The sequence below is a fragment of the Neovison vison genome, chromosome 11 (genome assembly GCF_020171115.1).
Source record: "Neovison vison isolate M4711 chromosome 11, ASM_NN_V1, whole genome shotgun sequence".
Classification (NCBI taxonomy): Eukaryota; Metazoa; Chordata; class Mammalia; order Carnivora; family Mustelidae; genus Neogale; species Neogale vison.
This window is the reverse complement of record NC_058101.1, coordinates 184769051-184793982: the sequence shown is the minus strand read 5'-3', so window position 1 is coordinate 184793982 and position 24932 is coordinate 184769051.

Genomic DNA, 24932 nt, shown 5'->3' with positions numbered 1-24932 from the left:
GTCAAACTCTCTCTCTTCGCAGATGACATGATTCTTTATATGGAAAACCCAAAAGACTCCACCCCTAAACTACTAGAACTCATACAGCAATTCAGTAATGTGGCAGGATACAAAGTCAATGTACAGAAATCAGTGGCTTTCTTATACACTAACAATGAAAATACAGAAAGGGAAATTAGAGAATTGAATCCATTTACTAATGCACCAAGAACCATAAGATACCTGGGAATAAACCGAAACAAAGAGGTAAAAGATCTGTACTCGAGAAACTACAGAACACTCGTGAAAGAAATTGAAGAAGACACAAAAAGATGGAAGACCACTCACTCCATGGTCTTGGATCGGAAGAATAAACATTGTTAAAATGTCTATACTGCCTAGAGCAATCTATACTTTTAATGCCATTCTGATCAAAATTCCACCAGTATTTTTCAAAGAGCTGAAGCAAATAATCCTAAAATTTGTATGGAATCAGAAGAGACCCCGAATTGCTAAGGAAATGTTGAAAAACAAAAATAAAACTGGCAGCATCATGTTACCTGATTTCAAGCTTTACTACAAAGCTGTGATCACCAAGACAGAGTAGTACTGGCATAAAAACAGACACATAGACCAGTGGAACAGAATAGAAAGCCCAGATATGGACCCTCAACTCTATGGTCAAATAATCTTACCAAAACAGGAAAAAATATACAGTGGAAAAAAGACAATCTCTTCAATAAATGGTGCTGGGAAAACTGGACAGCTATATGTAGAAGAATGAAACTCAACCATTCTCTTACACCGTACACAAAGATAAACTCGAAATGGATAAAAGACCTCATCATGGGACAGGAATCCATCAGAATCCTAGAGGAGAACACAGGCAGTAACCTCTTCGGTATCAGCCACAGCAACTTCTTTCAAGATATATCTCCAGGGCACCTGGGTGGCTCAGTGGGTTAAAGCCTCTGCCTTTGGCTCAGGTTGTGATCCCAGGGTCCTGGGATTGAGCCCTGCATGGGGCTCTCTGCTCAGCAGGGAGCCTGCTTCCCCCCCACACACTCTGCCTGCCTCTCTCTCTGCCTACTTGTGATCTCTGTCTGTCAAGTAAATAAATAAAATCTTTTTAATAAATAAATAAATAAAAGATATGTCTCCAAAGACAAAGGAAACAAAAGCGAAAATGAACTTTTGGGACTTCATCAAGATCAAAAGCTTCTGCTCAGCAAAGGAAATAGTCAACAAAGCAAAAAGGCAACCCACAGAATAGGAGAAGATATTTGCAAATGACAGTACAGACAAAAGGTTGATATCCAGGATCTATAAAGAACTTCTCAAACTCAACACACACAAAACAGATAATCATATCAAAAAATGGGCAGAGGATATGAACAGACACTTCTCCAATGAAGACATGCAAATGGCTATCAGACACATGAAAAAATATTCATCATCACTAGCCATCAGGAAGATTCAAATCAAAACCACATTGAGATATGCCACCTTACACCAGTTAGAATGGTCAAAATTAGCAAAACAGGAAACAACATGTGTTGGACGGGATGTGGAGAAAGGGGAACCCTCTTACACTGCTGGTGGGTATGCAAGTTGGTGCAGCCACTTTGGAGAACAGTCTGGAGATTCATCAAGAAATTAAAAATAGAGCTTCCCTATGACCCTTCAATTGCACTACTGGGTATTTATCCCAAAGAAACAGATGCAGTGAAAACAAGGGCCATCTGTACCCCAATGTTTATAGCAGCAATGGCCATAGTCGCCAAACTGTGGAAAGAACCAAAATGCCCTTCAACAGACGAATGGATAAGGAAGATGTGGTCCATATACACTATGGAGTATTATGCCTCTATCAGGATGAATACCCAACTTTTGTAGCAACATGTGGACTGGAAGAGATTATGCTGAGTGAAATAAGTCAAGCAGAGAGAGTCAATTATCATATGGTTTCACTTATTTGTGGAGCTTAACAAATAACATAGAGGACATGGGGAGATGGAGAAGAGAAGGAATTTGGGTAAATTGGAAGGGGAGGTGAACCATGAGAGACTATGGACTCTGAAAAACAGTCTGAGGGGTTTGAAGTGGCAGGGGGGTGGGAGGTTGGGGTAGCAGGTGGTGGGTATTATAGAGGGCACGGCTTGCATGGAGCACTGGGTGTGGTGAAAAAATAATGAATACTGTTTTTCTGAAAATAAATAAATTGGAAAATAAATAAATAAATTTTTTACCAAAAAAAAAAGTATTATTTTATTTATATATATATACACACACACACACACACACATACACACACACAAACTGCAAAGTGCCATCAACCAAGTGTAGTAGGGGCCCTGTTTTTATAGTTCTGTGCTTCCGTACATACCTACAGAACAACAGCCTGCTGTTAACTAGTCCACAGACCCCAAAGTTACTTTATTCAACTTGTAGATGATTCTAAATTGGTTTATTTACTCAAAAGCTTAATTCATTGGAAGCCTGGGCAATCCTGACTTTTTTTTCAATTCACATCTCCTAAGATTAGTAAACATTGCCTAATACATAACGTGATTTTTTTCTTTCCTTTTTATCCCAAGGGCAGAAAATCATGACAATATTATTCAGAAAACCCCACCACCTGTTCTCTTGAACAAATTATACGATGGTACTTTACATGGAAAAATTTGAACTCCTTTGCTATCTCTGGGGAGCACTGTGTAGTTTCCATTCTGAGTTTAGCTCCTAGTTAAGTTAGTTGGATGCCTGACTTCTTTCCCTCAATCACCTCAGTTCTCCAGAGAGAGACTTTTAGGACACTCTTCTGTCTATTCAAGTGCACCCAGTTGTGTCAGACAAAGAGGCTTCTTAGCGTCTCAGATAGCAGGAGTTCCAAAAGCTAAAAAGGTCCCACTTCACACCTCAACCACCTTTATATCAATCCCTGACAAGTGCAAAAATCATATTCAGGTTCTACTAGATGTATCAACCATGAATACTATCTGTAGAAACTCATGTTTCTGCAAAAATAGCATGCTACCTCAAAAGCAAACCACCCCATATTAAATCATCAATAAACAATAAACATGTTTAAATAAATTGATTAATGTTAATGTGGTTACAGTAACTTTTCCCAACATATATTTCACTTAAACATGAATATTTGAAAGTGGTGAAAGATTATTATTTTCCAAACACCCAGGTATTATTAAAATATTTCATGTTAGAGGGGTGCCTGAGTGGCTCAGTGGGTTAAAGCCTCTACCTTCTGCTCAGGTCATGATCTCAAGGTCCTGGGATCGAGCCCCTCATTGGGCTCTCTGCTCAGCGGGGAGCCTGCTTCCCCTTCTTCTTTCTGTCTGCCTCTCTGCCTACTTGTGATCTGTCAAATAAATAAAATCTTTAAAAAAAATTTCATGTTAGAAAAAATTACTTTTCTGAAATTCCTCTATTGAAATGATAATGCAACTTTTGAAAAGGCTATCTTATATGAACTTCTATTTCTACATTTTCATAATATTTAATATTTTAAATGTTTCTAATGTTCATCTCATTTTCAGGACTCTTACCCATGCAATTAAGCTGCCATGTCTGTGATGCCCACTAAAGGAAGGAGAATGGGGGAAATTTTGGAAGAAATCTAGATTGTAAATCTCTTTGGTTCTTTTGTGGTTCAGCTATTTTTTCTTTCCATTTTTCACTTTCTTTCATATTCTTGGTCTGCGTGTGGCCATCTGACTAAAGAAACATCTAAACCATTCAAACTCCTCATAATAAAAACAAAACAAGGGCTGCCTCGGTGGCTCATCAGTTAAGCATCTACTTTCAGCTCAGGTCATAATTAGGTCCTGGGATTGAGCCCATGTTGGGTTCCCTGATCAAAGGGGATAGCTCCCTCTGCCCCCTCTTCTCGTTCTGGTGCTTATTCTCTCTCTCTCCCTCTCAAATAAATCTTAAGAAAAAAAAAAGATTAAATTCAAAGCTTTAGTTTAGGTCGTATAGAAATTCTGCATTTTTATGTAAATATATAATCCTAGCTATAGTATAGAACACTAAAAGACAAAATTAAATCAGTTTTCTAAGATATTTAACAAAACGACATGAACAAATAGATTTGTAAAGAAATTCCCACATAATATCCCATATTATGAATTTAATAAAGTGTTGAATAATTTCTCGGAGATAATGTGAACTTTTACTCGAGCTGTGATTTGACAGAGGAAATGGCAGTTCTTCAAGACTTCCCAACTACAATCCCAGGAGTCCTATCTGAAGTCAAGAAGAATAAACTACCTCCAACGCACCACCAGTAACTCTTAACAGTCTGCCACAACCTTTGAGAACACACAGAAATAAGAGGTATTTACATTTAAAAAGATATCATTGTTTTAACATGAAGCGTAAAATAGCTTAGAAAGAAGTGGGTGAGACCAGTGTTGAGGTATCAAGAATCAAATCTTTCTATACCCAATTCCTACTCCTTATCATTCTATTCACTTTTTAAATTTAAACTGACTTAGCCAACATATAGTACATCATTAGTTTTTGACGGAATGTTCAGTGACTCATTAGTTGCCTAACACCCAGTGCTCATCAGATCACATACCCTCCTTAATGGCCATCACCCAGTTACCCTATCTCCCCACTCCCCTCTCTTTTGCAACACTCAGTTTGTTTCCCAGAGTCAAGAGTCTCTCATGGTTTTTCTCCCTCTCTGATTTCCTCCCATTCAGTTTTTCCCTCCCTTCCCCTATGGTCTCTGTGCTATTCCTTATATTCCATATTTGAGTGAAAGCATATGATAATTGTGTTTCTCTGATCCACTTATTTCACTTAGACTAATACCCTCCAGTTGCATTCATGTCGATGTAAGTGGTAGGTATTCATCTTTTCTGATGGCTGCATAATATTCCATTGTAGATATGAACCACATTTCTGTTGAAGGACATCCCGGCTCCTTCTACAGTTTGGCGATTGTGGACATTGCTGCTATGAACATTGGGATGCATGTGCCCCTTCTTTTAACTACATCTGAATCTTTGGGATAAATACCCAGCAGTGCATATGCTGGCGTGTAGGGTAGCCCTATTTTTAATTTCTGGGGGAACCTCTATGTTTTAGCCATTCTAACTTGTGTCAGATTGTCATCTCATTGTGGTTTTGATTTATTTTAAACTACTCTCCAGCCAAACTGAATCTTCCTCTGCTCTCCATCCATCCATCCAAAGCCCTTTCAAGAGGCCAAGTCTTTGCATAATTGCTTAAAACCTCTTCATTCACCAATGTTCCCTCCACATCATCAGGCTTTCCTGACAAACTTCTTTTCAAACCACAAGACCCAGCTCAACATGTCATCTTTTTGGTGAAGCCATTCTTGATAAGCCATTTAGAATTGTTCTCTCCTTTATCTTCCCTTCATATTTCTAAAATGACCCAGCACTGTGTTGCCATCTTTTGCATGTAGGTCTTCCAATTATGCTATGACCTACTCAAGATTATAATTCATCCGTGTAGCCTCTGCAATAGCACATTTTCTAGAAAACAACAATGCTTAAATATTTATTAAATGAAGGGATACATGGTTTTGCAGGTGGTATACTGAAAAATCATGAATTATAATGTATTCAAATTTCAGCTTTATTATTTCCTTATTCTTCAGCTCTGTTAGGCTTTATCCAAAATGAGATACAATTCCTCTACTGCTGGATGAAAACTCATGGCAGACATCATGAGTTCTCTATTTTAATGCAAAAAAAAAAAAAGTCTCAGTTTAATAATCTGAATGTCCAGAGGTTCTAGATTTTTCTTTTAAGGTAGAGGGCAGGCAGGTAAAAGGAAAATTTATACTTGATGAAAAGTACAAAGTGTTCTCATTTTTTAGAAATGATCACAAATTTGCAGAATTACTGCAAATACAGTATGCTAAGAAATTTTTCCTGAACCATTAGGGAGCAACTTGCTGACCTAATGCCCCATCACCCCTCAATACTTCAGTCTGTATTTCCTACAAACAAGGATACTCTCTTCTGTAACTACTGTACCACTGTGAAAAACAGGAAGCCAACATGGAAATACAACTCTCATTCTGAGGTCCCATCCCAGCTTCTTCAGCTGTTTCAAATATCTTTTTTTAGCAAAATGATCCAGTTCAGAATTATGCTTCATGTGTACTTGTTCTTTAAGTCTGGAATAATTCCTTAACCTTTTTATGACTCTCATACCTTTAACAGTTTTTGAGATTATAGTTTTTCTGTGTCTCTTGTGTGGAGTTTTCTGCTGTCTCTTCAGGCTTAGGTTCAAGTTATACAAGTTATATAAGTCATTCAAGTGATATAGATGCGACGCTGTGTTCCCATTGCATCCTATCAGGTGGCATGGGATTTCAATTTGCCCCATAACCAATGATGTTTGTTTGGACCTTGATTAATTATTCTTTGTAATTAGTATTTTGTGGGGAAGTACTTTGAAACTGTATAAATATCACATTCCTCACCAAATAGTCACTATAGTCACCTATTTATTTATAGTTGGATGAACTCATGTTTTCCTGTTTTACTCAATGGATTATAGTTTGTGACTACCTTTATATATGTCAATGTTCAACTCAATGGATTATAGTTTGTGGCTACCTTTACAAAGTCAATGTTCAAATCGCCCATAATTTGGCAAGTAGGAGCCCATTAAAATTGTCTTCTCCATTTTTAAAAATACATCTATGTCTGTGTCATTTTCTGACCACTTCCTTATCTTCTGATATAACAAAATATTCCAGGCTTACTTGTATTTTAGACCAGTCTTGGAATCAGCCATTTGTCCAAGGAGACACATTATTAACGGAGAATGTTATTTAGAACATTCTGCTAATGGAGAATGTTATTTGTTTTTAAGATTTTATTTATTTATTTGACAGAGAGAGAGATCACAAGTAGGCAGAGCAGCAAGCAGAGATAGATGGGGAAGCAGGCTCCCCGCTGAGCAGAGAGCCCGATGCAGGACTCGATCCCAGGATCCTGAGATCATGACCTGAGCTGAAGGCAGAGGCTTAACCCACTGAGCCACCCAAATGCCCCTAATGGAGAATGTTATTTAGAAGTAAGACCTGGACTCCAGGTGTGCTCACTGGTACTCGGGTGTCACTCTCAATGGACACACATATGCGTGTGTGTGTGTACATGTATATATATATGTATAAACATGTATGTATAGATCTATAGACATATGCATACACATTTAAATCTGTATTTATTTGTCTGCCTGAACCATGAGTTCAGTTATCTCCAGTTCCGATCCAACATCATGCAATTCATTCTAGTTTCCTTCCTTTCCATATATTTTTTTAAAGATTTTATTTATTTGACAGAGAGAGATCACAAGTAGGCAGAGAGGGAGAGGAGGAAGCAGGATCCCTGCGGAGCAGAGAGCCAGATGCAAGGCTGGATCCCAGGACCCTGGGATCATGACCAGAGCCGAAGGCAGAGGCTTTAAACCACTGAGCCACCCAGGCATCCCTTCCTTTCCGTATTTTTAATCCTTTCTCGCAATGAGTAATCTGGCTCCAATGATCAATTATTTGATCAATGTATCAATCAAATTACTCAGGAAGACAAGCAAAGAGAAAAGAATCCTACATTTTTACATTTCCATTTAAAGACAGACCCTCCATTTCCCTCATGCTCAGACTAGAAAAGATGACTACTGGCCTCTGGTTAATGCAGAGAATGTAGGGAATGGAGGCTGGTTGGCTTATGTTTTCCTCCCCTCTCACTACCTTTCCCACTCACTATCAACTGAGTCTGTGGCTACTAAGGTACTAAGGTCAAAGAAGGGAAGATAAAGTGATGGGGACAGAGATAAGATTTTTTTTTAATATTTATTTATCAGAGAGAGAGCAAGCGCAGGCAGACAGAATGGCAGGCAGAGGCAGAGGAAGAAACAGGCTCCCTGCAGAGCAAGGAGCCCGATGTGGGACTCGATCCAAGGACGCTGGGATCATGACCTGAGCTGAAGGCAGCTGCTTAAACAACTGAGCCACCCAGGCATCCCAAGATGGTAGTATTTTTTATCTCACTATGTAGCTTCACTAGCCCTGACCTGACAGATGGTTCAATATGACCCTCCAATGAATGTTTCTGAGACCGTAAAAGACTCCACAAGTGTTCCTTCTGATGGCAATTCTTAAGTTGTTTCAAATACTCTTTCCTTTCAATCACTTTCAATATCCCCTTAACTTTAACTTCTTTGGTATCCTATCCTTAACAAAATCTCAATGCTGGGGTCTTTTTACACTTTTGCAGATGTTCTCTTGAAAAAAATTCAGAATATTCCATCTCTTCACTTTTTTCCTGGGGGTCAAGAGGTCCATTTTGGCCCCCAGAAGCACCTCTTTAAGCACCCAATAAGGGAGAGGAAAATATCTATGTAGATGCATATTGTGGAGATATTTTTCACCCTGCTTTAGGAGTCAGACACCAATCCTTTATGCCTCCAACTGCAGAGAATACATGTCAAGGCACCCTGGTTGATCCCATGGAAAACCCTCTTCATTAGACCAGAGATAAAGAAGGTAGCTCTGCCTAGAAAAATGGGTTTCCAAATATTTCTGTTTTCTCCATATCTTGATCCTTTATTTTTATCCTGAATCTGGCTGAGATATCCACTTTTTTCAGTTCCTTTATGAATTTGGCTTATGTCTCACACCGATTTTGGTATCTGATATCTATCACAAGGGTAATTAAATTGAAACTAGTAGAAATAGTCCTATTTTAATATAATGTTGAAAAAATGAATAAACAACCTGTTGAAAGAAGTTAAAAACTGAGAGAAAAAGCAGAGTTTAGTCTCATCTGAACTATAAAACGAGCTTCTCTACCCTTCATCTTAGACCAGATGCCTCTCTGTACGCCAAGCCTTCTGTTCTGTGTCTTATTTATTGCCCTTTGGTTTCAACTACTCAGGTTTTTTTTTTTTTTTAATTTAAATTCAATTAGCCAACATACATCATTATTTTTTGATGTAATGTTCAATGATTCAATCAACTACTCACAATTCTCACAACTTCCCTGCTCCATGTTCAGTCACTATCATGATCATTTTCCAATGGAGATTTTCAACACAGATCAACATTTTTCAACATGAATTTTTCAACATGAGTACTCGCTCTGGACCTGGCTTTTCTTCAGGTTTTGGACATACATCAATAAACAGAATGAAATTTTTACCTTATAGAGTTTGCATCATAATTAGAGAGAAAGAAAAAAAGTTAGCTAAAAACATGTATCATAATATCAGGTAAGGACAAGTTCCATGTAAAAAACATAAATCATACAGATGTCGTGAAAAGAAGGGCCAACTGTACCCCAATGTTTATAGCAGCAATGGCCACGGTTGCCAAACTATGGAAAGAACCAAGATGCCCTTCAACGAACGAATGGATAAGGAAGATGTGGTCCATATACACTACGGAGTATTATGCCTCCTTCAGAAAGGATGAATACCCAACTTTTGCAGCAACATGGAAGGGACTGGAAGAGATTATGCTGAGTGAAGTAAGTCAAGCAGAGAGAGTCAATTATCATATGGTTTCACTTATTTGTGGAGCATAACAAATAGCATGGAGGACATGGGGAGTTAGAGAGGAGAAGGGAGTTTGGAGGAAATTTAAAGGGGAGGTGAACCATGAGAGACTATGGACTCTGAAAAACAATCTGAGGGGTTTGAAGTGGCGGGGTCGGGGGGGGCGGTCGGGGTACCAGGTGGTGGGTATTATAGAGGGCATGGATTGCATGGAGCACTGGGTGTGGTGAAAAAATAATGAATACTGTTATGTTGACAATAAATAAATTAATTTTTAAAAAACACATAAATCAGTCTCAGCAGATAGAAACTGATGGGAATGGGTGAGTGCTGGTTTAGTTAGAATATGAAGGACGGCTTATCTGCTGAGGTAATATTGGGCTTCAACCTGAAGGAAATTGGAGTCAGGAATATCTGGGAAAGAGAAATCCAAGCAGAGGTAATAGCAAGTATAAAATACCAATGGCAGAGGAAAGCTTGACATGATCCAGGAAAAAGAAGAGGCCGTTGTAGCTGAAACAGTTAGCAGGGGGTAAAACGGTGGGTAATGTGCCAGAACATGGAGGGCCTTGTATGCCATAGCACAGATTTCAATTTTATGTGTGGAAAGGGAGCCACTAGGGTGCTGATTTTGAAAAGAGTATACTGCTATCTCAGCCACATTCATGTTGCTGATCAAAGAATGTCCAGAGCTTGACAATAATTCTTTCATGGTGGGAAATCTTTTTTTGTTCTTCCCATCTCCACAGTCAATATACACTATCCAAGATATCACTTATATTCCTTTTCTCATCTTTCTTGTATCCAGTATATTCCATACACCACAGAAGAATTTCATCCTAAAAATTTAGTCTTTCACAAATGCCTTCAACCTCTTGAAGCCTGATTTTTTTTTTAAAATATTTTATTTATTTATTTGTCAGAGAGAGAGAGAGAGAGCGCGCATGCCAGCACAGGCAGACAGAGTGGCAGGCAGAGGCAGACGCAGAGGGAGAAGCAGGCTCCCCGCCGAGCAAGGAGCCTGATGTGGGACTCGATCCCAGGATGCTAGGATCATGACCTGAGCCGAAGGCAGCCGCTTAACCAACTGAGCCACCCAGGCGTCCCCTTGAAGCCTGATTTTTAAGACATTCCACTGAAAAGTTTTTACTTTTCCACTTCCCCTCATTGCCCCATTATTCACAGTATTTTCAAGAGCTACTCAGTGCTATATCAACAATCCTTTAGCACTCCCGCCTTCACTCTTTCAATAATCCTATTTAAAAATATGTATTTCTAGTTTCTGACTTATCAAACAGACAGTAATGACTAATTTCAGTAATTATCATATATACCTTTTTCTAAGTTACACTGACAATGAAAAAAAGACAAGGATTCCAGAAAGAGGTTATCCTTAAGATGATTTTATAAGAATCATTGGGCTTTAAGATGCAGCAAGGGTAGTAAGGGGCAAGGGGTGAGGATGAGGGAGGGAGGTGTGGGGGAGGGGGCAGTGGAATGGGTGTGTCTCATATCAGGTAAAGAACAACACATGTAAAGGTACGGAGGCACAAAAATATATTGGAAAGGTCAAGTACACACTTGCAGAGTGTATCTGAGTGATGATAATGGCGTATGCATGACTAGGTCAGGGGAATAATCACATAAAAATAGAGACCTGGTTGGGCAGATATTAAGGTTGTGCTACGGAGTTTGAATTTATTCTGAAGGCAATGAAAGGGAGGATTTAAGTGGGGGAAGTAACATAGATTTGAGTTTGAGAAATAGAATATTATAACATATAGGGATGCCTGGGTGGCTCAGTTGGTTAAGCAGCTGCCTTCGGCTCAGGCCATAATCCCAGTGTTCGGAGATCGAGTCCCACATCGGGCTCCTTGCTCGGCAGGGAGCCTGCTTCTCCCTCTGTCTCTGCCTGCCATTCTGTCTGGCTGTGCTCGCTCGCTCTCCTTCTCTCTCTGACAAATAAATAAAATCTTTTAAAAAAAAAAAGAATATTATAACATATAAACAGAAAAAATGGAGAAAAGAGATTAAATTGGTAATTTATAACCAAATATTTTAAAGCTATATTTCTAATAACTAATACTGAAAATGGAGATTGCAAAATATTTTCTTCTTTGCCTTAAATCTCTTGAGCACATAAATAAGATGCTTAAATCTTGATTTTCCACTAGAGTTATGAAAAAATGGATAAGAAAAAGATATAAAGTAAAAGAGAAAATTGTCTTTTCAATTAAATTCTGTTTATGATAACTTGGTTCCTGTTACTGGTAAAGACCATCTGTCTGGGATAACCGTTTAATTTAAGTAAGTGAAAGCATAGTCTTGAGAGATATAGATCAAATCAGCTACAGAAAACAACTCTTAAGGAGATTGTATTTCTTAGCAATGTGAGCTGTTTAGACATGTGCAGTGTTGAATCATTACATAATTGAAATAGGGATGAACTTTTTGTATAGATAATTAATATCTTGGAAGATCTGTAAGAAGTTTTACTCAGGGATAGAAATTGGAAAACAAATTAAAAGAACAAAGTGAAAGTTACAAAAACCCCTATGTGAGAAATGTACATGTAAAAAAAGTAGGTCATTTATTTAGATGTTTATTGATCAGCCAATATATGTTAGGCATGTATTCATTCTATTTCTCTAGAGAACTGTAATACATGTTGAGAAGGGAGAGGATGTTGGGGGGATAGTTGAAGAGGGAGCAAGAAGTGGGCAGAGAGACAACTGCAGAGAACTGATCAGAAGAATCACCACTGGCCATGTTTCAAGACATGCAAAATAGAGGTGTCATCATTATTTGCAAATTTTTTACTTCAATTAAGAGTTTTCTCACCTGCCTTATTTCTCACTAGTTTAATTCAGATTGAAATGTTTATCTCAATTAACATTTTTTTAAAAAACCTTAAATTCCTCCTATGAAGAAAACCTTGTCAACACCAGTGTCCAAAGATTTTTGTGCACATCTATAGCAAGGACTTTGTCCCTATACTTTTTATATTCCTCTTTATTTACTTGTAAAGAGTTTATAATATTAATCTACAATAAACCTATGAAAAATTAAAAATTTTAAATTGTGACACAAAGGTGAAATTACATTTAAACATACTTAAATTATTTAATGATATCATTTTTTTCTTTCATAAAAAAATTTAGTAAGGAAGTATAATATGGTAGAAAATCTTGCTTTAATATTCTGTGCACAGCAATTCAAAGCATTAAACCTAAGTTCTTTTTATTTGATGAAACCATCACTAATTTTCATAGCTGAGAGAGATATTTTACAAAAAGAGTTCTAACAGGAAGAAATTTTTAAAAAAATCCCGACATTCATTTTCAATTACATTCAATAATTAGGGCAATGTTTTTGTTGAACTACTTCCAGAAATTTCCAATTATCTGTCATATTTATCAATGGTCCTTTCAGGCAATTAGATGCATTTTTTGTATTTTTAACAAATGATTTCAAAATCCACTTAAGGTTTTTACTTGAAAGATTTTAAAACAACTTCTAATTTGTTCAACTTTAAGAGGACAGATATGAGTTACTATGGATGACATACATTATCATCAACATTCAAATCACTTCATACTACACAAAAACCTACTTTGAAAATACTTTCTATATAGCAAATGTTTTTTTTAAATGGGGGGAATTCCAGGAATATGGCAGAGCAGGAAGATCCTGAACTCATCTCATCCCATGGACACACTAAGAAAACCACTACATTTTTATGACTCATTCTGAAAATGACCTGAAGACTGGCATAAAAGACCGTCATGGCTCATCAAAGAGAGAAGGCCATATCAAAGAGAGTTGGAAAGGCTGAGACACTGTTGATAACCAAACCTCTAGTAGGACTAATCACACTTGGGAGGGATATCATAGGCATAAAGAAGCAAGAGGATCAGATCCCACATGAGGCATCATAGAAACTGGGTACCTACAAGGGGAAGACAAGTCCTCATAATATTTGGCTTTGAAAACCAGCAGGACTTAACACCGGGAGCTTTAAAAATCAGTGGGCTTAACTCCAGTAGAGCCAAAGTATGAAAGAAAACGGAGTCTCTGCCCTTAAAGAGCCAGTGTACTAAATACTTGTCCAGATACATAGAAGAGAAGCAGTAGTTTGAAAAGTGCCTGAGGAAAAATGAGGAGATTTACTGAATAATTTTAGAACATGTGCTAGAGGAACAGGGATCTTTAGGAGATCATTCTGGGAACAAAAGTGCCATGAGCACCATTTCTCTTTTCCTGTCGCAGCCTGTGGAGCCTGAACTTTTCAGTAGCCAGCACTAATACTCCATCTACCTTGCTCACACTGTATGCCCAGTCCTTGCATTCCCCTGTGGACCTACTCCATTCAACCCACCTGCCATAGCATGCATTGCTCCAAAGGGGCCTCTGCCCCACCACACCTAGCAGGCAGTCCAAGTAGGACCAACTCCACTCCAAAGTAACTCCTAACCTGGGAATGGAGGCAGATAACTGCATATATCAGCAGGCCCACAATACCTAGAGCCAGGCTGCTTAGCAATCTGCATAGGGAGCAAGCCCAGTCCTTGGATGCACCTGCATCTGTGATAGAGAGGCGAACTGCAGAGAACTAGATAGAGTACTGGCCTTGCCCACCAACAAACCCATGGCAGCCACACAACCACAGCTTGACTTCTCAACACCCTGAGGACTAAATTCTGCTCATTACTACTACAACAGGCAAAGTGGGTCACTGCAGCCAGCTGGGCTGAAGGCAACTGTAGTAGCCACAACAGAAGACACATGTAGCCCACACAGCAAACACCCCTGGAGTTCCCGGTTCTGGTAACTGAGGGAATTGTATGATAGAGACCACAGGACTTCTTCTAAATAAGGCCATACTTTCAAGATGAAGAGACATAGTTGATCTACTTAACACATAGAAACAAACAAACACAGAAAGTGAAGAGACGGAATGGAATGGAATGGAATGGAATGGAATGGAATGGAATGGAATGAAATAACAAGGGGCACCTGAGTGGCTTGGTTGGTTAAGCAACTGTCTTTAGCTCAGGTCATGGTCCTGGAGTACCAGGATCGAGTCCCACATTGGACTCCCTGCTGGACAGGGAGTCTGCTTCTCCCTCTGACCTCCTGCCTCTCATACTCTCCCTCCTCCATTCTCTCTCAAATAAATAAATAAAATCTTAAAATAAAAGAACAAGACAAATCATGGTAAAAGAGCTAAATCAAATGGAGATAAACAATATGCCTGATAAAGAATTCAAAGTAATGGTCATAAAGACACTCACTGTAATGGAGAAAAGAGGAAAATCTTAGTGAAAACTTGAGCAAAGAGACAGAAAATATAAAAGAGTACCAATCAAAGAAAAAGTATTCAATAACCAAAATGAAAAAAACACTAGAAGGAATCAACAGCAGATTAGGATAGGCAGAAGAATGGATCAGAGATCTGGAAGATCAGGTAATGAAAAGCCACTAAGCTGAATAGAAAAAAAGGAAAATGAATACAAAATGAGAATAGGTTAAGGGAACTCTGACATGTTCAAGTATAATGACAATCCCATTATATGAATCCCAGAAGAAGAGAAAAAGGGATGGAACACGTATGTGAAGGACTAATAGCTGAAGATGTCTCTAATCTGGAGAAGAAAACAAACATCTAGGTCTAGGAGGCACAGAAAACCCCTAACCAGATGAATCCAAGAAAGTCTACATCAAGATACATAATGATTAAAATGGCAAAAAATAACCTTAATTTTTAAAGCAACAAGAGAAAAGGAAACAGTTTCATACAACTAAAATGCCCTAAGGCGATCAGCTGACTTTCAGTAGAAACTCTGTAAGCCAGAAGATGATATATTCCAAGTGCTGCATGGGGAAAATCTGCCAGCAAGAATACTTTATCCAGTAAAACTATCATTCAGAATAGAAGGAGAGAGAGAGTTTCCCAAACAAAAATATTAACAAATTAACCAGATATACCACATCAACAAAGAGTAAATATCATCTGATTATCTCAATAGACCAGAAAACGCATTTGACAAATTTAAACATCTATTCATGATAAGAGCTCTCAACAAAGTGGGAATAGAGGGAACATAGGTAAACGGAATAAAGGCCATATGTGAAAAATCCACAGCTAACATCATACTCAATGGTGAAAAACTGAGAGATTTTCCCTAAAAATCAAGAACAAGACAAGGATACCTACTCTCACCACTTTTCCTTAACACAGTACTGAAAATTCTAGCCATAGCAATCACAGGAAAAAGAAATAAAATGCATCCATATTAGTAAAGAGAAATTCCACTGTCGCTATTTGCAGATGACATGATATATACATAAAAATCCTAAAAACTCCACCAAAAACCTACTTGAATAAATGAACTCAGTAAAACTGCAGAATGAAAAATTAATATACAAAAATAAGTAGCATTTTCATACTCTAATAACAAGTAGCAGAAAGAGAATTTTAATAATGATCCTAGTTACAATTGCACCAAAAATAATAAAATACCTAGCAATAAACTTAACCAAAGAGAAAGACCTGTACTCTTAAAATTTTAAAACACTGATGAAACACACTAAAGATACCACATACAAATGGAAAAATATCCCACACTCGTGGATTGGAAGAATTCATATTGTTAAAAAACCCAGAGTACCAAAGTGATTTACAGATTAGAAGCAATCACTATCAAAAATACCAACAGGATTTTTCACAAAACTAGAAAAAATAACAAAATTTATATGGACCCACAAAAGACCCTGAGTAGCTAAAGAAATCTTGAGAAAGAATAATAAACCTGTAGGTATCACAATTCCAAATTTCAAGATATAACACATAATCTGTAACTAATCTATAACTAATCAAAACAGTATGATATAGCAAAAAATAGACATACAGATCAAGGGAACAGAATAGAAAGCCCAGAATTAAACCCATATTTCCATGGCAAATTAATTAAGCAGAGGAGACAAGACTGTTCAATGGGGGGAAAGACAGTCTCTTCAATAAATGGTGCTGGGAAAACTAGACAGTTACACGATAAAGTATAAAACTGGACAACTTTGTTACATCATACAAAAAAATAAACTCAAAGTGGATTAAAGACCTATATGTGAGATCTGAAACCATAAAAATCTAGTGAAGAATACAGGCAGTAATCTCTCTGACACCGACCATAGTGACATTTTTCTAGATATGCCTCCTGAGGGAAGGGAAACAAAAGCAAAAATTAACTGTGGGGACTACATTAAAATAAAAAGCTTTGTACTGTGAAAAGAACCATCAACAAAACAAGACAACCTACTGAATGGGAGAAGATATTTATTTGCAAATGATCTATCTGATAAGGGGTTAATACTCAAAATATAAGAACTTCTACCACTCAACACCAAAAAAAAAAAAAAAAAAAAAACCCAAAAAAACAAAACCAACCAACGAAAAGGAAAAAGAAAAAAAAAAGTTCAATTAAAAAGAAAAGCAGAGGGGTGCCTGGGTGGCTCAGTGGGTTAAGCCATTGCCTTCGGCTCAGGTCATGATCTCAGGGTCCTGGGATCGAGTCCCGCATCGTGCTCTCTGCTCAGCAGGGAGCCTGCTTCCCTCTCTCTCTCTCTCTGCCTGCTTCTCTGCCTACTTGTGATCTGTGTCAAATAAATAAATAAAATCTTAAAAAAAAAAAAAAAGAAAAGCAGAGGACCTGAATAGACATTTTTTCAAAGAAGATACACAGGTGAATATCAGACACATGAAAAGATACTTAATATCACTGACGAGGGAAATAAAAATGAAAAGTATAATGAGATATCACCTCACCCTCTCAGAATGGCTAAAATCAACAATACACAAAACAACAGGTGTTGGCAACAATGGGGAGAGAAAGGATCACTTGGGCACTGTTAGTGGGAATGCAAACTAGTGCAGCCACTGTGGAAAAGAATATGAAGTTTCCCCAAAAAGTTAAAAGTAAAACTACCCTATGATCCAACAATTGCATGACTAGGTATTTACCCAAAGAATACAAAAAACTAATTCAAGGGGATACATGTACCCTGATATTTATAGCAGCCCCTTATCTACTATAGCCAAATCATGGAAATAGCCCAATCAATTGATTGATGACTGGATAAAGAACAGATGGTACACATAGACAATGGAGTATTACACAGTCATAAAAAGAATGAAATATTGCCACTTGCAATGACATGGATGGATCTAGAGAGTATTATGTTAAGTGAAGTCGTTCAGTCTGAGAAAGACAAATACCATATACTTCACTCATATTTGGAATTTAAGAAACAAAACAGATGAGCGATGGGGAAAAAAGAGAGGCAAACTGAGGAACAGACTCTAAACTATAGGAAATAAGCTGATGGTTATCAGAGGAGAGGTGGATGGGGAGATGGGTTAAGTAGGTGATAGGGATAAAGGACTGCACTTGTGATGATACCAGGTATTGTATGGAAGTGTTGAATCACTATATTGTACACCTGAAACTAATATTACACTGAATGTTAACTAGAATTTAAATAATAACTTTTTTTAAACTATGAGATTATGCCATGTAAGCAATGTGGATAAACCCAGAGGGTATTATGCTAAATAAATCAAATCAGGCTGAGAAAGACAAATAGCATGATTTCACTCAAATGTGGAATTTAAAAAACAGAAGAAATGAATAAACAAAAAGAATCAGATGAGTAAATACGGATAACAAACTGATGTTTTGTTGAGTGTAAGAGGTGGAAGGAATAGGCAAATTGTTGAAGATACAGGCTTCCAGTTATGGTATGAATAAGTCACGGGAATAAAAGGCAGCATAGGAAATATAGTCAATGGTATTGTAATTGTTTTGTACAGTGACAGATGGTAGCTACAGTTGCTTGTAGTGAGCAGAGAATAATGGATATAGAGGTTGAACCACTGTGTTTTACAACTGAAACTAATGTAATATTGTGTATCAACTATACTCAAAAACTTAAAAATAAACAAATGTAAATAGACTAAATGCTCCAATCAAAAGTTATAGGGTAATTGAATGGAGAAAATTAACAAGACCCACATATATGCTGACTACAAGAGACTCACTTCAGATCAAAAGATACAGATTAAAGCAAAGGGATAGAAAAAGATATTCCATGGAAGTGGAAGTGAAAAAAAGCAAAGTAGCAATGCTTAGACAAAAAGAGACTTAAACAAAGACTATAGCAAGAGACAAAGAAGGAAGCTACATAAGGATTAAAGGGGTCAATTCAACAAGAAGATACGACAATTGTATATATCTATGCATCCAACACAGCACAAAATAAAGCAAATATTAATAAACATTTAAAAATCTGACAGTAATATGACAGTATGAGAGTTTAATATCTCACTTATATCAATGGATAGATAGGATGGAAAAAAATCAATAAGAAAATAGTGGCTTTCCGTGACACATTAGACCAAATAACAAATATATGGACATCACAAATACATACAGAACATTCCATCCAAAACCAGTGGAATACACATTATTTTCAAGTGCAAATGGAACATTCTCCAGAATAGATTACATATCAAGTAACAAAATAAGTCTCAATAAATTTGAGACAACGGAAATCATATTAAGCATCTTTCCAATCACAAGCATGGAACAAGAAACCGATGTATTTAGGTGCTTCCATGTTGGATGAATAAATATTTACAATTGTTACAGGCTCTGTTGGATTGTTCCCTTTATCATTATGTTGTGTCTATTTTGGCTTTTGTTACATGGTCTTTGTTTAAAGTCTATTTTGTCAGATATAAGTACTGCTACCCCAGCTTTCTTTCTGCTTCCATTTGCATGACTAAAGTTTTTCCATCTATTTACTTTCAATTTGCATCTGTCTTTAGGTCTGAAATGAGTCTCTTGTAGGCAGCATATGGGTGGTTCTTGCTTTTTCATCCATCCAGTTAGCCCGTATCTTTTGACTGGAGCATTTAGTCCATTTACGTTCAAAGTAATAACTGAAAGATAAATACTTATTAACATTGTGTTATTTGTGTTATGATTGTTCTAGCTCCTCTCTGTTCCTTTCCTATTTTGCTCTCTTCCTTTATGGTTTGGTAACACTCCTTAGTGATATGGTTAGATTTATTACTCTATTTTTTGTGCATCTCCTATAGGTTTTTGATTTGTGGTTACAGTTAGGTTCATATATAACATCATACATAAAAGAACTCCTGTTCCAGGAGTGCAGGGGTGGCTCAGTGGGTTAAAGCCTGTCTTTGGCTCAGGTCATGATCCCATGGTCCTGGGATGGAGCCCCAAATCAGGCTCTCTGCTCAGCAGGGAGCCTGCTTCCTCCTCTCTCTGCCTGCCTCTCCACCTACTTGTGATCTCTGTCAAATAAATAAATAAAATCTTAAAAACAACAAAAAAAGAACTCCTGCTCTTGCTCTGGTAGTATTTTTTAAATTACTATAGCCAACTACATAATTTGGAGTCATGAAACAAAGTATACAACTGCATTGTTTTTGAAGTGATGAAGAATCACGTAATATAAAAACGTCATAATGAGAAACATATTACGCATTGATCTGTTTATTTAGACTGAAGTCATATTTTAATGGGTCCATACTCTGTTAAAGACCAAGTAACACTTTTTTTATTTGTTTCATCAAATATTTTGGTTTTTAAATAATGAAAACAGCAGGTGAATATCTATATTCATCTCTTCTCTATTTTATTGTATTATCTTATTTTCTGACATGATAGAAAATAAATTATTATATGTATTTTCTTAAAGTTAAAAAATTTTTAGTGTAGGTTATAAGAATCTGGCCCCAGTTTATCCCTCAAACTTAACTTTCCTCCTTTTTCCTTGCTTTATGAGTGAAAGCCACACTGAACTTCTTTCAGTTCCTTAAGGCCATGATTTTACTTACTCCCTGACTTTGCCCACATTCTTTTCTCTGCCCAGAATGCTCTTATACATTCCCATCTTCACATGGAAAAATGTCCCTTCAAGACTTAAATGTTACACTACCAAAGGCCTCCAATCCTCCACTCCCACTCAGCCACCGCAACCAGATTGTCCCCCTTTGCACACTCCTCAGACCAACATCTAACTTGATCACTACCATGTATCCAGTATTTAACACAGTGTCTGGCATATAGTAGGTGTTCAATAAATAATTATGCATAACAAACATTTCTGTAGCATAATATCAATATGGTTTCTTTGGCTAAAAATGAAAAAAACGTATTTATTACCCAATTTCAATGATACAATACAAGTGATCTTTGATCCCAAAAGTCTTCTTCAATCAATAACCTTATGGTTTAGCGAATATCTGTGTGATGGTTCATTTTATATGTCAACTTAGCTAGGTATGGTGCCCAGTTATTTGGTCTAACAACTGCCTAGATATTGCTCTAATGATATTTTGTAAATATGATTAACATCTACAATCATTTGGCTTTAAGTGAAAGAAATTAAGTTGAGAACTGAAGACTAAAAAGTAAAGTTGTAGAGAAGGGATTTGCAAAACTCACAAAGAAAACCTGCCTCAGTTTTTAATCTACCAGCCTGTCTTACATATTTGACTCAAGACTAACATCAACAATTACACAAGTTTCCAGTTTTCCAGCCTGCTGAAACAAATAAATAACTAAAAAAAAAATGCTAGATTCAAGAGAAAATTTAGTCATAATTCTTTTTAGATAACATTAGCTTTATCATATATCAATATCAATGTTATAAATTTCCCTCAAATATCACAGGCAATAAAATGAAGAATATTTTCTTTTTTATCTATCTATCTATCTATCATCTATCTATTTCCTTTCTTTGATCTTTTAAGGTAATATATAATACTGATTAAAGTATAATTTATTAGTTAACTCAGTGTGGCTCCCAAATCTGGAAATATATTTTGAATTATAACCCTTTGTACCCATTATATAATAAATTTTAAAGCTTTTCTGCATTGTTTTAATATCATTTTATTGCTGACTTTCTCCTTAATATGTAAGATATTTGTGCATACCTGGCAAAAATTATAGTCTTAATTCACATTAATAAATTTTAACAGAATCACCACCCTAGAAAACTCATAAAAATAACTTCATTAGCATACTGTATACAGAATTTCTTAACATTGTTATTAATATTTCCTTTGAACCTTTTAAAATTCAGTGGTTCTAAGTGTAACACGACTGTATTTCAATCTTATTATCCAATTTTTTGAGGTTATGAAAAGGATCTGACAACTAACAAATGAAATCTGCTTTGTTCATATATAGTATAGCTTTGGTGGGGGTGTCCTGCCTTGAGTCAAGTATTCCATGAGAAGTAAAGCCCAAGAATTTCCAAATCACTGCTACTATTGTAAAATTTTAAACTTTTTATTATTAAAAACAGTATTTCTTGGGGCACCTGGGTGGCTCAGTGGGTTAAGCCTCTGCCTTCGGCTCAGGTCATGATCTCAGGGTCCTGGGATCGAGTCCCACATTGGGCTCTCTGCTCAGTAGGGAGCCTGCTTCCTCCTCTCTCTCTGCCTGCCTCTCTGCCTACTTATGATCTCTGTCTGTCAAATAAATAAATAAAATCTTTAAAAAGAAAAAACTCCTTATTTCATAAAACTTTAATATTAAACATCAATATTAAGGTTTCTAATACATCTCATAAATGTCATATAGAAGAAAATAAGCTGTTTGTTACAATGGGAATCTAGATTTGGCAGGCCTCCTGTGATTTATTGAGTCAGCTCTTATATTCATTTTAATCTATAAGTTTCTCTCCATTTCCTTTTTTCCCTTACAATTTATTTCTTGAAGAGAGTGGATTATCTTCCCTGTAGAACTTTCAACAGTTTGAATTTGGCAGATTACATCCCATTCTTCTCTTTAATGCTTTCCTCTATTATCAATGTTTCTGATAATATAAACACTGAATGTGATTTGCTTATTTATTCATTTCTTTCAAAAGTTGGGCTGTATTCTTCATCAGAAATCACTTATTTCTTTTTTTAATTTAAATTTTAGTTAACATACGTTGCAATACTGATTTCTGGAGTAGAATTCAGTGATTCATCACTTACATACAACACCTGGCGTTCATCACAAGTGTCTCTTTAATACCCATCACCCATCTAGCCCATCCCCCACCCAGCACATTCCATCAACCCTCTTTGTTCTCTACTGTTAAGAGTCTCTTATGGTTTCCTTCCCTCTCTCCATTTTAACCTTCTTCCCATCATGTTCAACTGTCTTCTTTCTTATATTTTTATGTGAGTGAGATCATGTGGTATTTGTCTTTCTCTGACTTATTTCGTGTTGCATAATACTCTCTAGCTCCATCCATATCATAGCAAATGGCAAAATTTTATTCTTTTGATGGCTGCATAATATTTAATTGTATATATACGCTACATCTTTATCCATTCATCAGTCAATGAACATTTGGGCTCTCTACGTAGTTTTGGTATTGTTGATAAAGATGCTATAAACATCAGGGTGCATCCCTTCACATCTGTATTTCCCCTTAGAGTAAATACCCAGTAACATAATTGCTGGATCATAGGGTAGTTCTATTTTTAACTTTCTGAGGAGCCTCCATACTGTTCTCCAGAGTGGCTACACCAGTTTGCAAAGAGATCACATATTTCTGATTGCCTCTTTTCTTAATATTAACAACCACTTTAATTATCATTGATGATCATTAGTTGATGAGGAACAAGTGCTGAGCATATGAGCCCTAACTTTAAAGTTCAGTATGGGGCATACTCTAGGTATGGGTTGGAGGGCCAAATTGTCAAGCACCAACCACAGATGTGGAGATGTGTCTCTCTGACCACATGGTGTTGCTCTTAAACAATTAGCATCAAAGCCAGTGTACAATTAGACAAACCAGGTTTCTTTCTTTTTGCCTCTCTGTGGCATTAGAACTCAGAAGTGACCCTTTCCCCTAACAAACCCCCCAAGGGTTTTGAGTAATTTGTGGGGTTAGAAGTAAGGCCTCAGAGAGGAAGAGAGTAGACTTATTTTATTTAGGACATCTGTGAACTGAAGCTGGTGAGCAGAAAAACTAAGAATTTTTTCTGCATTTGGACCAGAAACTAGTAACTCGGGTTGCCCTAGTTATAATCACCATCACCATCAACCTCACCAACAACCATCGTTTGAGACTCTTTATGTACATGGTACTATGTTGAGTGCTAGCTCACAGAAACTTAGAAGGCATGTCCTTTGGTCTTCTAAAAAAAAAATAATAATAATAATATATATATATATAATTTTTTTTTCTTCAGATATCCTTGGGAAGGAGGGAGAACTTGAATAAAATACAAGAAATAGTAAAATGAATCATTAGAAAATGGCAAACAAAAGAGTAAATAGAGTAGCACATACATATTTTCAAGTGAAGACTGGAGAAAAAGTTACTCAAAGTTGAAGAGGCCAGGAAAGTCTATGGAACCATCCCCACTGAGAAGGAGTACTACAAACTGGTGATTTGAAATAAGGAGACAAAAATCTTCCTTTGAATGGAAGCATTTTTTTAAAAACTGGCAGTTTCCTTCTCCATCAACAACACCAGACAATGTCCCCCAGGTAGCATCATAGGTGAATTTTTATCAAATATTTAAGGAAAAAATAACTTAAGTCCTAAAAAAATACTTTCAGACTATAGAAGAGGCTGCAATAATCCACAAGTCTTTCTCTGACTCTAGCTTAACTCTAATACAACCAGCTAACTTATTTGATAAGAAGAGAAAATATAGATATATCTCACTACCATAGATACAAAAATCTGAAAAAACGTTTAGCAAATTATATTTAATTTATAAATATATATTTATAATTATATATATTACCTTGAAAGATACTTTAAAATTCTAAATTAAATTTTTAGGATTGTAATTTTTATTTTAGAATCCGAAAGTAAAACAAGGTAATGTTTTACATTAACAAAAGAAAACCAGATAATCCTGGGGTACCTGGGTGGCTCAGTCAGATAAGTGTCTGCCTTCCGTTCAGGTCATGATCCCAGGGTCCTGGGATAGAGCCCTACATCCGGCTCTGCTCAGCAGAGAGCCTGCTTCTCCCTCTCTCTCTGCCTCCCCCTCTCTCTCTGCCTCCCTGTGCTCTGTCAAATAAATAAATAAAATCTTTAAAAAAAAAAAACAAACAAACAAAGAAAACCAGATAATCCACTGGATACATTCAGAAGAAAACATTTAACAAAACTGAACACTAATTCATGACAAGAAAAAAAATCACAGAAACTATACAAGAAAACTTCCTTAGTCTGATAAAAGACATGTATGAAAATGCTATAATTAACATTATAATTAATGGTAAAATATGGAACTTCTTCCGTTTAAAATTAAGACCAAAACCAACATA